General features: G+C 36.4%; 1 protein-coding gene and 1 pseudogene across 8 annotated transcripts in view; both read left to right on the top strand.

Moving 5' to 3' along the window:
• Nlgn1 (neuroligin 1) overlaps positions 1 to 16343 on the top strand; it is a 908803-nt gene that overhangs the window by 804597 nt on the left and 87863 nt on the right. The window lies entirely within an intron of this gene.
• The window catches only part of LOC105742480, a 32686-nt pseudogene continuing 31133 nt past the window's right edge, over positions 14791 to 16343 (top strand).

The following is a 16343-nucleotide window of genomic DNA, read 5'->3' as shown; positions in this document are numbered from 1 at the left end:
TATATGTATGTATATATATAATATGTATGTATACATACTGTATATACACATATACTGTATGTATATATGTATATATACAGTGTATATATGCATACATATTTTAATATAGCAATATGCAACCTAACATTGTTGATTTCTAACCATCTTGTTTTAAAGTTCTGTATTGTTTCCATTTTTAAAAAATTTTTATTCTCTTTAACGTAAAACAACGAAGCATGGTACTAGCTAAGGTACAGAATGATGACTGCAACATTCTGCAACATCCTTAGGCAACTTTGGCTAATCTGAATTAAGGAAAAAAAGTAAAATAGGTTTAGGTTTATGAAGCATGCATCTTCTTTCTTTTCTTTATATCCTTCTTGAATAACAGAATCATCACTGCATCTGAATGTGTACATTTATTTACATATGCAAAATGTGACATGAAAACATGCGTTCTTACCAAAAAATCAGAATAATGAGTCATATTGCACACTTAATTGATTTTTAGTAAAGTTTGAATAAGCTTGTTAAAAGAATATCTGCACAAACAAATGTAGACCTTAAGTTCAGATTTTTCTTCTTTAAAAAAGACATCAGCTTGAAATGTAAATCAATGTTGTCCTTTTGAGAAAAATTAAGTAAGTTGTTTCTAGAAGCAAAATGAATAGCGTATACAAGTTAATATTAAAAAATTTTCAGTGAAATGTTTAGTTGGCTATTATTAGAGACTTGTATGGAAAACATTGACTTTGAAAGGCTATATATGTATTTTGTTTATCCATATTGCTGTATTTTATTCCTAATATAAATGGTATCATGAACTTTAAGACAAAATCTGTTATTATAATTATCTCAAATATCTCCCCTCTGTACCATTTTTCAGTAGTAGGATTTGCTTCTTAAGTATAAGTACTGGCACAGTTTATGATACTGCCAAAGAGAAACCTAATCTGGAGTATAACATTATAAACTAGTTTCCATCTTTTTCTAATTAATTAAGTGTCATCTAGAGATCTTTCATGTAGAAAAATTAAATATTAAACTCTTTAATTTCCTTCTGAGGTGGCTAATAAAACTGGCTAAAATGAGTTCATAAGCATTTTTACTGGGTTCTCATAACACAATTACTACAAATCATATAATACTGTAGAATTTTAACACTTTAGGTGTTTCATTCAACTCAATAGTGTATTATTTAGTTACACCTTCACACTTTCAGGATAGTTGCCCTTTCACCACTTTCCAAATTTCATCCCATATCAGTGACCTTGAGAAGCTCATTTCTCTACCTATCAGTTCTGATAAGCTTGGTGTCAGTCATCCACTATTTCTTTTACAAATTTTTATTTTTCTACTAGATTCTTGCTCATTTTAGTTAGCTAATAATCATTTCCATATTTGCTAAGCCTCAAATTCAAATTCAATCCTCAAATAGGAGTCAATCCTCAAATAGGATGTCTGGATCTTTGGATGCTAAGAGTTTTCTCAAGATTGTCTATGTCATGCCAGTTTTCTCTTAGAAGTTCTAACATTGGAAGTATTCACCTCCTAGTGGCATAAATAGTATACGGAGACTTATTGTACTCAGAGTCTCATGCAATCTTAACCATTTTCCAGCTTAAATGCAGATGGTATCCTTCCAAAGTTCTCTTTGTTATTTCCTGAAGGAGCTGTTGGATTGTCAGCAATTAGTAAAAGGCTACCAGTCCTGAGCATGAATTTTCACTAAGAAATGAGAGAAGCTTGAAACTTCTCCTCGGGACTGTCCTGTCCTCCCCTGGCTATGTGAGCTTTTCACAAGTCACGTATAGTGAACCTGTGATAGCCCGTGGTCTAAGGAGGAGTGACGTGACTATGGGAAAAGAGAAAGGGGAGAAAGTGATGCTTTTCATTCAGTTGAGCAGGGATTCAGTTGATCTTCAGGTATGAGGCACCACAAATCTACTTGGAATGAGGAAAATGTGACTCAGAGAAAATGGCCTAAAGTGTTGTCATCTTCATAATCAGTCCATGTACTAGTCTTGAGTGGATCCGTCAAAATGCTTCCTGAATGTCCCTGCTATGTTCACTGCTGGCATCATTTCCATTGAGAGTGCCCTACGGCCACCTATGCTGAAAATATTATTTTTGCCTTCCCATTCACTATACTGTGCATATACTTTCCATAGTAAGTCCCTGTGCACATATGCAAACAGCTCAAGACATGCACCATTGGGAAGATTTTGTACCTAAGATATAAATCCAGGATTTCTGACCTTGAAATCATGTTTGTGGAATACTGTAATTAGGTATGTTTTTTACAAATCATGTTGGGAGCTGAACCCTATAACTGTATTTTAGAGCTATCCTTAATTCTGAAACATAAGAGAACCTATTTCAAACTTCATTAAATGAGTTTATGTATATTAAAATAGGAAGTATTCACTCGAGTGTCTTCCTAGTCCTGCTATTCTGTGCCAAGACTTAAGGATCTTTATAATTAAGAATACCTGTGTTTAAAACTTTACTGAGTTTAACTCTAATTGTGCATAAATATAAATAAAATGAATCACAAATGATGCTTTCAAAAGTTCCAGTTGGAAAAAATAGGCTTGCATTTACATTAAGTAGCTTTTCTTCAGGCCATCAGATACAATGGACCCTTTCTCTACTCAGCAGACCACCTTCCTGGGACAGAAGGAACCAGCACAGAGCAGCACTCTAATTTTTTTTAAATGGATGGTAAATTGTTCTGTTTGTTCTGGTACAGAACATTGAATGGTGAATAATGACTTTGTCATACAGATAGCTACCCAAAGGGCAAAAACAGAGAACAATTAAAATCATATATCTTTTAACATGTGTCTATCAGCTGTACACACACTTACACAAGTAATATTATTTGGCATGCATTTTAGTCATAATTAACACAAAGCACGTACATTGCATGAATAGACAAGGGCGTTCCTGGGAGCCTGTGACTTACATTGACTGACAGCAGGAGGGAGGGGTGCCTTCGATTTTTTAAAAATTTCGTCTATATACACTTAGAATTGTGAGGTATTAAACTGTATAAAACATATCAAATACAATTGTCTAGTTAGGCCTGTATCATCAGGAGACATTCCTATTCTGATAAGTTAACCTTAAGTGAAACTACTTTTAAATATACTAATGCTATTTGATTTCACTATCTGTGATATTCAAAATCTGGAATCTTTTGTAGTGCTGTCAGGTATATAGATGTTCTACTTCAAAAACAAAATTTCTTATTGATCTATTCATGGAAAAAGTTTATGAGACACTACAATGATCCATTATTTTCTCTAATTGAGGCTTTTTATTTTTTTACATTTTATTTCCTCCCATTTCCTATATTAAGCACATATTTTATCAGTTTCAAAAGCTGCTTTTGAAAGTAAGCAGAGTAAAGATACCTAATATTTACTAAAAAAGGTTTGATCAGCATTGTTATCAGAAGTAGTGATCATGAATGTGTGATGGTAAGTTTTGCTGGATCTCTTTGTTTATAAGTTCTATTACAGATATCAAATATGATAAATGTGAGGAAATAATTGAGTATAAGTCAGTATTTTCAGCAAGGAAGAACATTAATGAAATTCACACCATGGAATTCTATCCAGGTTTATAGTTACAAAGGATAACTTAGGGGACGCAGAGATGGCTTAGTAGAACAAATACTTCCCTGGCAAGCACAAGGGTCTGAGTTCAATCCCCAGTTTGATGAGAGAGAGAGAGAGAGAGAGAGAGAGAGAGAGAGAGAGAGAGAGAGAGAGAGAGAGAAAGAAAGAAAAAAAAGAAACAAAAGGATAATTTGGATACCAACTAAGGGACTGATTCTTAACTAGAAGGCCCTCAATATAAAGAGAAACAAGATTTTTGTGTTCAATTTAACTTACACTTTGCCATGATATAACCACTTATTCATGGTTTTTGGTTATGAGAGACTTGACAATGGAAGAAAAAAATAGTCATAATTAAGACACTTTTGAAATGTCCTTCATGTTGGATTTAGTCTTTGCCCAGGACGTGACAACAAGCCAGCCAGCTATGCTACTCAGGGATGCATTTAGCCATCATGGAAAGTTAGAATAGGCAAGTGACCACTAGGCCCAGAGGTGGGCCTAAGATGGACATTTAGCTGTGCAATCGTTAGTTTTATGAATTAGGGTAAGTTCTTTAATTTTTTTTTGCTTACATTTCCCTGCTTTAATGTACAAACATAAAAAAGACACAGTACAGTAGAAAGTCTGTGATAAAAATCAAGTGACATTGTAGTTATAAGTAGCAATTTCTATTAATTGTGGCTATTGATGAAAGCACATAGTGGATATTATGCAGGATGTTCACAGATTATTTATGATGCTGAGAGTGCATTTTTTATGTTTTCTACCTAAAATGCCATCTCTACATTTACAGAAAAAGTCAGAAGGAGAGCACACTCTCTAGATACTCTATAACAAAAGCTTTTCTCCTTGATTTATTCAGATAACTGACCCCAGAAGCATGCTTTCTTTTTTATTTGAATTATGGTTATAATTTTCTCCATTCTCCACACAGTGTGTGTAGTCAGCCTAGGTGTTATTCAATAGACCTGTTCCAACATCTACTGTGATTGATTTATTTAGAAATACCTCCAGGCCAAAATGAGAATGAAAATAAATGGAACAGATGAAAGTGCCCTGCTGCAAGCAAGAGCTACAAATTGAGGTTAAGAGTAATTGCTTTGGCATAATTGTTATTTGTAATCTTAGAACAAATGCAAATCTCCCATTAGGAATAGTAAATCCAGTGCTTAAAGCGGAAGATGAGTATTGCACTGCCTAGCAATGGGAAGCCATAAACTGAATGCTAAGTGCAGTGACATAAAAATTGCCTCAGATCTTTCATCTGGACTAATAAAGTAGGGATATGGGGACACAGGAGTAACAAAAATGAATAGCACGGCATGATTTACATGCCCTGTGTGTTTTCTTTTTCCAAGACACATTATAAAAACTTTGTCTTTATATTTACCAACTCAAATTATGTTCTGTTTCTTAAACACTTTATATTTAGACTAAGCCTGACTTCCAGAAGGACTGATTTGATTTTTATGGCTGCTAGTCTTCACATCTTCATCACGGAGTGCATAATAAGGTGAAGTTACTATCTTTACTTTAAAGAGAACAGACGCATACCCAGGCTCAGGGACATTCCCAAGGTTATGAAATCACTCGGTGGTAGTTTTGGGAAAAGTAGAAAGGCTATGTGATTGTAACTCACTTTAACTACCACTTCATCTTTTTTGGGATTATTTTTAACACAGTAGGTTGTTATTACCAGTGGGGGGGGGATCAAGGTAATCATGGTGATAAACAAAAAGATGTCATTGGATTTCCTTAAATACCTTAACAATTGCTGAGGGAGTTTATTACATAAAATGTCTTGTTTATTTTAAATCTCATTGTCTACCTCACCAAAGAACACTGTTTTAAAGTAGTAAGTTAAATCTTAGATAAGATTAAATTGAGTTCTTGTACATAGCAAGGTGAATATATAGGGGAAAGCAAAACTCAAGGTTTGGGAACATCTGCAAGAACATTCAGGAACACGAAAAATACATACAAAGTGTGGCTAGGCAAAACCAAATATGAATTTAAGAATGTGATGTTGACTGTGGAAGTCAGGCATACTGCGTTACTGATAGAATAAGAAAAATATTTTGGGGTGAGGTCAAGTAGCTGAGGTCAAACATCAAGCAGATTATTTCAGTCTCCCCTGAAGTGTTGGCAGTGCAACTCTCAATATTGTTGGTATGATATTTGCAAAAGAAAGTTTTGTATGATACAAATACATCTTAACTTTAAAACATTTGGTTTGTCAATTTTTATAGATTGCCATAGTATATAAAGATTACTAGTCTGAGACTGGAGGACACTGTGTATCCTGCTCAAAGACAAATTCTCCATGGCCCTAAACAGAAGAATACAATTGCACTCTGGCTAAGTTGACTATTTCTGGAGGTCGTTAGGCTAAGTCGCCATCCAAATTGGATCTGAGTTTTCCTGAGGTCCTTAATGACTTAAGAAGAAAATTTTAATTTGAAATATATTTATAAGAAGAATTGTCCACAAAGCACCCCCTATATTCTTATAACCTGTGACCTTTTCCTATACACATGCATGAGGCCCCATACTCCTCGTCAATTATGGATGCTGCTCTGGGTTGGAAGGATTATTCTTTCCAAAGCAAGGACTAAATTAGAAACAATATATTCCCACACTGATTCAGTGAGCCCATCTATTTTTCCTTAATAAAATAAAATAGCTGCCAAACACTATTTATGTTCCCTGCTGTCATTTCTATATGAAAAGAACACAGCCCTTTTTTTTCAATTTAGTAAGGAGGCAGAGGAGTCACAGAAGAGTCACAGATGAAAGAAAAATTAAACACGATGCAAAAGCAAGAGGGCCTTTGAACATATATCAGGGAGATGAGAGTAAAGTATCAAGGGCACTGATATCATTGCGAATGACACCCTCACAAAAGGAAGCTGCGAGTAAGGTAGAGAAGGTTTCGTTCTCATTTCTGTAGGCTACAGGGTATTGTCCAACTGCGTGTGAGAATGACCTAGCTGAATGAGTGTATTTAACTAACAAAGTGAATAAACAAATGCAAATTTATCCTTGAGCTCTTTATAAATCAATGTGACACAATTATAACAAACACAAATGTGGAGTCCACAAGCATCCTAAAGGATACAAGTGGTTGTAATGAAGGGGGCAAATGTTATTAGACTTTTCTTATGTACCTTAGTTCATGAACCTGATTCATTCCACAGTTCCAGGGAAAAGGGACACATTGGTGTTCATACAGAAAAAGGTGGCCATGGCCAGGTTCATCACCTGATGCAGAGTTTTCAAACAAAGAAATATTTTCCAGGTGCTTCTGTTTGCAAACCAGGTTATTCCCAAACTAAAGTGCTTGTGAACCAAGGTACCAGAGGTGTGTTGTGCCTGTGTGTAAGTGTGTGTAAGTATGTGTGTGTGTGTGTGTGTGTGTGGCAACAACATATTTTGAGTTTACTTTTTTTAGAAATAATGACTCTTACCACCAATTATCAACTTACTTTGATAATTAAGGATCCGGTTAACTTGCTGGAGGTAATAGATCTGTTGTTTGTGTGCCTAACCCGGCAAGCATAGACAACCGAGAAGTTCATTGTGATGAGTAAAATAAAATTCTTAACTTTCTACAGATAATAATGAAATGCAATGCTCAAATTCAAAGAAAAAGAAATGGCAAATCATAAATAAAGAGTTACAAAAACTGTTGAAGAGAAGGACATGACTTGGGTTCCATGCAGAAAAATTACAGATACTTGTAGATTTTTAAAGATAAATTACGCCCAGATGACTGATTGACTATCCTATTTAACTTTAATTTACATCATTTAAAACAAAGAGCAAAGGTTAAAAAAAAAAAAAAAACTACGATGTCCTGTTCTCCATGTGGGAGACATGAATTGCAATAAATTTCTATCTACCATGATTACAAGAACTAAGTAATAGTTTTTAATATTATTCACTTACATATTTTAACCATAGCAAACCTCTTTTTTCATGTATTTAGTACAGGGTCTACAGGGTCTCATTACACAGATCAGACTCATAGTAAGCCTCCTGTTTTCAGCCTCACAAGTGCTAGGATTATAGGCCTGCACCACCATGCCCAGGCTCAATTGCCCTCTTGGCGGGCCCTGGGGGTGGAGCCAGCACAACACGCCAGGGAATTGAACCCTTGGCCCCTGTGTCTGCCTAAGCAGGCACTTTATTCCGCTAGGCTATCTGGCCAGCCCTCAAATCTCCTCTTGGCAGTGTACACTTCTGTCATGTAGAATAATGAAAACTGACCAATTAAACCATGTATGACCACACTCCTATTCCTCTGTGTATAATGTCCTCCACACCCACACATATATTCCCACCTAGCCCATTTTATCTGCAAAGCACATCTGTGTACCCTTAGCTAATTAAGCCTTCAGTGTTCACTGTGGGAGTTCTCACTTCGGAGAAGGCTCGCCATCTCCATTCTAGACTGAGTACTCATTCCTCCTCCAAGGCATGCCACCCACTGCAGTTCTTTTATCACAGCCTGAACCTATATGATTTCACCTGTCAGTTTACTCTGTCTCCTTTAGATTGCAACCTCCAGAGAACAAAGACAATAATATCAGAACACCTGCATCCTGCCCTATAGTATAGCCTACCTACAGCAGGTCTGGTTCAACTAAAATATTTATTATCAAAGAAAAACTTAAAGATGTAAAACAAAGGAAGAATGTCCCTGAATAAAGTTAGGCTTTCTACCAACCTCTCACTGACTAGGAAAATCAGGAGGTGATTTGTGTCTGCCTTACCCATTTAGTGTGGGCCTCCATCTCCCCTTCCCTTTTCATATCCTCAATTGTCAGAACCCACCTATCTTTTCTTCTCAAATTTTCTGCTCCCTTTCTGCACTTTGTTTTAATCTCCACTATCATTGCCTTAGTGCAGGACTTCATTTATTAGCTGGACAATATTGCAGTAATCTCTTCACAGGTCTCCCAGTTGCAATAAATGTCTATTAAATTGAAATGGTTGAATTGCTGAAAGTAACATGCTTTATTTTGAAAATAAATCAGCGGGCAAGCACCTGCTGCCTCCCTGCAGTGTGCTCCAGAGTCTCTTGCATGCTGTGGGAGAGTCGGGAGGAGCAGAGCGTGGGCTTTCCCCTTCATCACCTTTCCTTGCACCTTTACTTTCCCTCCCCTAACTTCCAGGATGCTGGAGCATAGGCAGGGAGAACCGTAGTATGGCACTTCTCAGAGGATATTATGTGTGACAGCCACCTAGGAATCTTCCTAAAGTACAGGTTCAGTAGGGCTGTGTTAGGCCTGAGATTGTGCAATTCCAGGTTCCTGTGTGATGAAACTCTTTCTGATCTCTAAAACACTATTTCAAGAGGGAGATGTGGAAACTTACGGAGGGCCCTCTTAGGCCCTACAAAGTGAAGATTCCAAGAAGACAAGGTGATCCAATGAAGAACTCTCCCAGTTGAGAGGAGAAGGATCCTGAAAAGATGGACGCCTGAGTCTTATTGCTCTGCCTAAAGACTCACCTCACTCCTCACCTCCTAAGTCTTTCTTTTTTTTCTTTTCTTATGAATTTAGGACAGGGTCTACAGGGTCTCATTACATAGATCGGACTTGTAGTGATTCTCCTGTTTTCAGCCTTCCAAGTGCTGGGATCACATGTGTGCCACCACACCCCTTCTCATTCACATCTCAGTACGCCCCGGCATGCTGAGGATTGACCCCCTAGCCACTGCGCTCTGCCTAAGCAGGCGCTTTAGTCCGCTGAGCTATCTGGCCAGCCCTTCTAAGGCTTTCTGAACCTATCTAATGCAGTGTCACACTGCTGCTAACTCTCAAAACCCTATTCATTCTATAAACTACATTGAGAAATATACTTACAGAATATTAGTGTGTCTTTGCCATTCTTAGGTATAACTTTTAAAAAATTCTTTCCATCCTCTGCTATTTAACTTCCAGAGTGAAAGTTCTCTCTGAACCAGCCCTGCTCTTTGTGCTAGTCTCTTTCATACCAACTCCGCCATACAGAACCAACATTGGCCTGACTTCACGTCCTCTTGCTTACCCTTGTTTTGCACAGGCTGTGACCATTTATTTTGCCTGTACACCATTGTGTGCTAGGCAAAGTGTACCCATCCTTCAGCACAAATACAAATACCCCTTTCTTTCTGAAGCTTCAGAAATGTGGCATTTAGTGCTGTTTTTAATTTCATAATACATAAAACATTATTTGTTTCTTCTGGGCTTCTCAGCTGATTCTACCACTCCCCTATAAGCCTCTACTCTAGAAAAATATGACTCTAATCTTCCTTTACATCCTCTACCCATAAGACTATATCTTCTGTCAAAAAACAGAAGATGCTTCAGTAACTGTGGGTTAAAAAAATAAACAAGTCCTAGCTAGCTGTTTACTCACACATCTTGTTTAAAAATAATTTATGATAGCACTAATAAACAAATGCATATTTGATGAGAAGTAAGTTTACTTCGGATGCAAATATTGAAAAGGGAAGGTAGAAGAAGAAAGCCCTAAGAAACTTTGCAATAAGAAATATATCCACTACTTCTTTGTCAAGCCTCTGCTCTCCTGAGCAGGCCTACATTCATAATTTAAGCTTCCCTAAAAAAATCTACTAAGTTTTAGTTCATTTGAGAGAAAGAATTAAAGGATATGAGTACTCATCTTCATGCTTCCTCCTTATGAGCCATAATCCTGGAAGGATGTCTCAGATACTATAGTGGAGTAAAATTCAGAGATTTCCTGGTAAAAGCTCTGTTTCTCCTATTTACAGATGGAGTGGATGTACTTATACATGACACACATAAAACATTACTTCTAGGTAAAAGCTAGTATCAATCCTGAATGTCAGGGAACGATTCAAAGATGAACCTGAAGAAAACTAGGGCATGCTTTATAATTTGGGAGAAAGCTATGAAAATGAACATATTCATAAAAGAGAAAGATATCTGTAGAATACTCTTTACCACATTGCTCAATAGAAAAGCATAAAAGTCAAAAAATGTTAGATGAAATAATAAATCAACAAAAATGTAGAAGACTACCTGTCACTTACATGGAATGCATTAGGTCATCAGAAGTATCGTTCCTCAGAGCTCCCGCACCCTTAACATAAAAGAAATTTAACATAAAAGGACTTTGTCAATGAGAAAAAGTGATTAAAAGTCATTTTGTGCCTCTCATCCCAAACAAAGAACACTGAATCAAATAATAATATAAAGTGTCAGTAGATTATTATTGATATTTAAAAAGCAGTGTCAGTTTCCACTGTAGCACTCAAACCAAATTTGTAAAGCAATTACATATATGACATTTAACTACTCTTCAAAATTACTTTTGTCATATCATACTTTGCATTCACCTTTTACGCCTACTTAGAATGCCCACAAGGTTGTAAGTTGAATGTGTATTGATGCTGAATAAAAATGAACTATACTTAGTGATACAGCAACAATCAGTCGGAATGTGCAAAAGCATTTGCCTCTATGCCCCTGTACAATACTACAGTGTGTCCTTGCCCACCTTGGTCACCTGATCTGCCTCTCCTAGAAGCCAAGATGCCCATGAAAGGTAAACACTGTGAATGGTTTCAGGAGCTTCAGTAACCCCTGGCAGTACAAAGGAAGACCCAACACAAATCCTTGAGAAACTGCTTCAAAAGCAATGAGCTAAGTGTATTCAAAGTGAGATGGAGGATCACTATGGGGAGGATTAATAGCACTGTGTCTTTTATTATAGTAAATATATTTAATTTACATAGCTCCCAGTCCCACATGATGAGCCAGCCCCACCTGCAGGATGCGCTGAACCAGCGACCAAGTCCGCACGTGGCAGTGCACGCCTGTAATCTCAGCACTGGGGAGGCTGAAAACAGAAGACTCACTATGAGTCCAAGGTGTGTAGTGAGACCTTGTACCAAATACATAAATAAAAATACATAAATAAATAAAAATAAATAGCTATCATTTTTATCATTCCTCCTATCATTAATTCTATATAAATTTTGTCCCACAAATTTCACTGCTGCCCATCTTAAATATATTCTGAATTAATACTGTCTGATGATAATTTCTGTTGTGCTGCAAATATAACTGTATTAAACAACACAAAAGCCTCTGGGTATATGTTGTCCAATGAGCACTTGGAATGTGGCTAATATTATAGATGAATTACATTTCAACTTGATTTAATTGTGGTACATTCAAATTAAATTTAAACAATTATATGTGGCTAGAGGCAACCATATTCATATATGCTTCTTGGGGTCAAAAGTGTTATATCAAACATGTATCTTAGTAGAATCATAATATAAATCCCACATTGTCTTGGTGAATGAATAAATGCTCACCTTGGACTAGATCATTTGGCATATTTATCATAACAACCATAGATTAATAGATAACAATTAATAGATCATACACATCAAAAAAACAATTGTAATGACACTCATAAATAAATATTCAAAGATGATAGTGGAAAAAATCTTGGCATGAATGCAATTTATGTTTCAAAACATGTAGCCAGTCATGGCCTAGAATCAAAACTCACCTTCTACAAGTCTGTGGACGTGCCGATACTTTACATCTTTGAATATTTATATTTATTCTTCATTTTCCACAGAGTATCATGTTATCTTAATTATATGGAAGGCTTTATATGCCAGCCTGTGACTTCCTTGAGAATGGAGACGTTTATTCCCAGTGTCTCACCAGTTTTCTCTAACAAGCACTTAAGACACAGTTTGCATTCAATAAATATTTATTGAATCAATAAAATGAATGATGAAACTATTCAAGATAAACTAGCACAGTTGAAATTCAGAAAAGTACAACTATGGCAAAGGCCCTAAGTGACAATAAGCATAAAGCATTCTGTAATTTCTATTGTGTATGCCTTCGTATCTGTGTTAGAGAAAGTTGTGTTGTTTCAAATAAAACTTTTTCCTAAAACAAAATTATAACTGTCTTATACCTCCTATCTCCTGCCCACCATTTTTAAGTCTAACATGTCCTTCAGTTTTAAATTTGGTTTTGGTCTAGTTAGCTTTTTCACTATTTTCCTTTAATTTCCCTATCACCTTAAATAGTGTACTGCTGCTTCTGTTACTTTCTTGTGGTTGGTGGTTAACAATATGCAAGCATAAAAATGTCACCAAAGACTGATAAAAACAAATTGCAGGAGTTGATTTTTTTTTTCTGATGCTTTTGTTTCACACCCACCACAATGGCTAGCATACCTAATTAATCATTTCCGATAGGTTACCGAGTCTGCTTTTTATTTTGCCAGGCAGTGTTGCTTCTCAAAACAAAGTTTTTTACCTTATTAAATCATAGGGATTCTTTTGACTTTTCCTTTGAGAAAGGCCAAGTTTGGTTGCCATATTCCTTTTCTTTTTTTTCCCCAGGTAGCTCAGGAACCAATAAGAAAACAAGTTCATTTGATCATTAAAGCTTAAATTACACCTATTTGTTCCAGAGATATTTATTTAGCATTTACTATTTATGACCACATTCCAAGTACTTCTATGAATGTATTGATAGATAGTGAGTGAAATTAATTTCAAAGAATACAGCCTGTTCTGGATGATAACACACACACACACACACACACACACACACACACACACACACTACAAAATCCGTTGCTAAGTGTACAGTAGTGGTCTTGACAAGCACTGAACTTATATCTGGGCTATCATACCAGGAGCTTGTCACATTAAAGAAGATGCTTGAGCTTCTCTGAATTTTATTTGTTTCATTGGCAAAAAAAAAAATACAGTTTTGTTGTTGTTATTGTTGTATTTGCATCTGCATTATTGAGTTTTAACCTGGAAATAGGCAAATCTTCTAGCAGAAGATGAGAGAGGCCAACACTGGATATGTTAAGACTGTTCTGTTTCTGGAACAGTATACACTTACCCAATGCTTGATACAATGCAAAATGTTTTTAGCCTTTAGAGAGAGAATGATTTTCCCATGTGGATGTCTTGTTTTGTATCACAGCTAGAAAGACTGGAGGGATATAGATATGTAATTAAAGTAAATCAGACAGGTATGATGATCTAATCTAAGGAGGCTGAAGAGGGAGTATCACAAGTTCAAGGGCAGCATGGGTAACTTAGCAAGACCCCTTCGCAAAATCAAATAATAGTAACAACAATAATAATAATGATGTTGCCAGTAATGAAAAGGACTATGGACACACCTCAGCATTCTCTGGATTTAATCATCACAGTAGCCCAAAACTATTTTTTTTAAAAGGCAAAAGATTAGAACAAAAACATTGACTATTTGCAAAGTTCAAAACACAGGAGATTGGCGTCCCACTGCAGTTAAAGAAGCTGTACTTGGAGAAGTCTTTAAAGGACCTTTTCATACTTGAAGACAGTTTAAAGATTGTAGATACTTGAATTCATCAAAATAACCCAACATAGGGGGCTTTGCCAGACAGCTCAGTTGTTTAAAGCACTGCTTGAGTAAATGGAGGCAGGCATATAGGACCACAATTCGATTCCCAGCTCCAGAAGTTGTACTAGACCTGCCCTTAAGACAGCCAGAAGTAGCCAAAATAAATAAATAAATAAAGTAAATAAACCAATATAGTTAAATAGTCCATACTAGTAGTGGGTTATCAACAGAACTGACAATTGTCACAAGTTGTTTGTTTGTGGGTTTTTTTGCGAAACCAGGGATTGAACTCAGAACCTTGCACTTGCCAGGCAAATGCTTATTCTGCTAAGCTGTCTCCCCTGCCTGTCAGAAGTTGTTGATTTGACCATTTTATAGCTCAGCATATTAATATGGCATCACTTTTTCTACATCCTGGTTATACTTTCTGCTGGATGGTTAAGACCCAGTTAAAGCAAGACCTATATAACTAAAAATGTAACTACTATGAAGACAACAATATACAATGTATTAATTATTGTAACAGTCCTACTAATCTGTTTTGAAATGGTTTCAGTACTATTTTGTCTTTTTTTCTCAATAAAATGAATAAAAGACTTAAAAAGTAAAAATGACAGGGGATTGAAAAATGTGAATTGTCTTAATAATTATATTTTTCTAAACATCAAGTACTTATAATAAATGCAGCACCATGCTGCATCCTTTAGGGAGAAAGGACATAGAGCTCAAAATCCCCCAAAGTAAAGGGTACAATTGAAACAAAACTCATGAGTGGTGTCTACCTCTACAATCTCTACCAGATCAGTGATGGAGTAACTGATCTAGTAGAGAAAAATAGAAAACTGCACATGCAGGTAAGTGAGATGGGGAAGAATGACAAGTTAGCAGCTATAGGAAAGTGCTCACTGAAGGCACATATTGAAGAAGCCATCCTCAGTATCCCAAATCAAGTCAGGGTCTTCAGGCTATATTTCTGAAGCAAGCTTATTGTTGATTATCTTTGATTTTCATACAAGAACAAAAGCACAGGTAGGAGAAATAAACAGCTATAAATCCATGGTAAAGAGAGTTCCTAATTCAGATCAGGAGATTGCAGATTTGTAAGTGTGGAGCTGCTTAGGAAATTTAGCAGGTACTGTAGGAGGTGAAGCAAATCTTACAGAATCTTGAAAAAGCATGGAGAGTTTAGATATGACCTCTAAATTGTGAGCTTCAAAATCAGGACTGGCATTAACTACTCCCAGGGTGACCTTATGAGTTTCTAAGAGAACTCATCTCTATGTCTAACCTACACTGTATTTCCCCCACTGGTAGCATAAACATTGTTGGTTTGCTGAGATCATGGGCCTGTGGATGCCAATGGTGGGGTTCAGCTCTGTCTCCTCCAGACTCGGCACAGCTCTAAGAATTAGTGGTACAGGAATAGCTGCCACTGCCATCTGGGGGTCAGTGAGTGTTCAGAGACCCCTAGATGATGCCTCAAAGCACAGATAGCACTAAACCCTATGAATATGTTGGTTTTTTGTTATAAATATACTCCTATACCTGTGCATGAATACTGAACTCAACACAACTGAAAACTTGCTTCAGATGGACTCTTATTTCCAATCAATTTCTTCAACACTGATAGAATTGGGAAGATTTTTAATCAACATATATAGTCTCTCCACTAACTTTTATAGTTTTCAGTCCAAACTTATTCCTGAATCTGTGTAACCATTTCAGACTCACAGTAAATTGCTTTCCGTCCCTAGTTTCAGCGGAAACTGAAGGCTTCTTATAGACTCTGTTTTTTAATGTACCATGCTGCCATCAACAGGAACACATTTTCTGTTTATAACTTTCACCCACACATTTAATGTCTTCCATCTTAACTTAAGCATTATCAGACACTGTGGTGCTAACTTTTTCAGTTTGATATGTAACAACAAAAGTAGCATAAATCTCCTTTTCCTTCTTCACAGCCTGATAGATGGAAGATTTGTTATTGCTGTAGATCTTAGCAGGTTCAGTGTATGAGTTTGTTCTTTTCTTATTAAGTCAAGAACTGTTTATATGTCTTAAGGAAAAGAAAGAAAGCATTTCCTGTTTTTCCTTTGTCATTTGCGGAAGATCAGCCTCACTACTAATGTGCTTTGGCATCACTAAACTAAGGATTACTTAAACATAAGCACGCTGATAACACAAAAACTTCAGCCTGATAGCTGAGTGGTACTGTGTGAACCCAGGATGCGTGGAGCTTATAGTTGGGGTACATGGGTGCACTAGAAAAAGGAGTGCTTTATTGTCTCCTTGTATTATAGAGGATGCCGTGAGAGTT

Source organism: Octodon degus, unplaced genomic scaffold (genome assembly GCF_000260255.1).
Source record: "Octodon degus isolate 3935 unplaced genomic scaffold, OctDeg1.0 scaffold00055, whole genome shotgun sequence".
NCBI lineage: Eukaryota > Metazoa > Chordata > Mammalia > Rodentia > Octodontidae > Octodon > Octodon degus.
The sequence above is the reverse complement of the archived record's forward strand: the minus strand, read 5'-3'. Positions and strand labels throughout refer to the sequence as shown.